The sequence below is a fragment of the Cryptomeria japonica genome, unplaced genomic scaffold, assembly GCF_030272615.1.
Source record: "Cryptomeria japonica unplaced genomic scaffold, Sugi_1.0 HiC_scaffold_13, whole genome shotgun sequence".
Classification (NCBI taxonomy): Eukaryota; Viridiplantae; Streptophyta; class Pinopsida; order Cupressales; family Cupressaceae; genus Cryptomeria; species Cryptomeria japonica.
The window spans coordinates 160778-162318 of NW_026728835.1; positions in this window are offsets into that span (position 1 = coordinate 160778).

Here is a 1541-nt window from a genome sequence, read left to right on the forward strand (position 1 = left end):
GATGCCCTGGATATAGAAGATGTCACTCAGGACATACCTTCTGAGGGAACTGAACAGGGGTAACAGGCCGATCAGGGTGGTGAACAAATTGTGGACACACATCAAGTGGCAAAAGAACAGAAAGAGAAAAGGAAGAAGGACGAAGATGAGAAATAGAGGAAAGAGGAAGAGAAGAGAAAAGAAGAAGAGGAGAAATAGAAAGATGAAGAAAAGAAGAAGCAAGAAGATGACAGGAAAAAGAAAGAAGAAGAAGATAAGGAAGAAAAGATAAAGAAGGAAGAAGAGGAGAAGAAAAAGAAGGAAGAGGAAGAGAAGAAGAAGAAGGAATCAGAAGAACAGAAGAAGAAGGAAGAGGAGGAACAAAAGAAGAAGGTAGAAGCAGAGCATAAGCAGAAAGAAGAAGAAGACAAGAAGAAGATGGAAGAGGAAGAGAAGAAATAGAGAGAGGAGAAAGAAAAGGAAGAGAAGGAGAAGAAAAAGAAGGAAGAAGCAAACAAAACCATTGAAGCAATGAAGACCACATAGATGGAAACTTCCTAAGGCAACCGGTAGCCAAGCCAAATCGGCTGCTATCTTGAGCCCCATTGATCTCCAATCTGCAAGTGAGTCTGAGCTTATGCAGAACATCAAGGTTTCCCAAGAGCGCCTTGAAGGCATTCAAAGGAAAAGAGAACAAGATATTATTCAGGCAGCTGGAGACACACTTACTGGTTTAATCCCTGGTACTAATCTTCCTGACACTGATTCATCACTAACACAACTCAAACTTCTATGTACTATAGTGGATGATCAGGTACAGAGTCTAGAAGAAGCAACAGAGGCCAATGTAAAGAAAGAGCACCAAAAGGCTCTTAATGTTTCTCTAGTGAAGAAATTGAATGAGCTTAGGACTGAACTGCTAAAGGATCAAAAGGACATAAGGAATGCCTTGGATGAGGGTAACTTGCTACTTAGCAAAATCTGTCAACCTCATATGTTTTGTGATGATGTGCTAGCCAAGAAGCAACAACTTCAAATGGACTTACAGTCGTACTTGGGCACATTCAAGACTCCTTATGACTCCTTTGCAGCATATAGGCAACCGTTCACCAGTTACAGATCTAGTCAGCCAAAATGGAGCAAGAGATCAGCACACGGTCTAGGGATTTGCAGGAGCTTCAACTGGTATTACTTCCACGACTGCAAATTCTTCAGAAGTGTTATCTGAACCCGGATGCCCCAACAGTCATACAGGAACTGTGCACAATAGATGCCATGGAGGAACAGGTATCACATATGTAGACAGAAAAGGAAGTGGCAACCTCCTTACTTGAGTCCTGGTCCCTCTCCATGAAACAATTTTTGCAGGATTATAAAGCAGTTTTTGACAAGTATTATTCATTATTGTCATAAACTCTTTTATATATATATGGAAACAGGTTTTTTCAGCTGTACTTTGTCATTGTTGGCAAAGGGGGAGAAGTATATCTGGTTTTTGTTTTTAAAATTTTGAAATTTTGATATACCAGGGGAGAAGTATATCAGAGGGAGAAGTATCTATT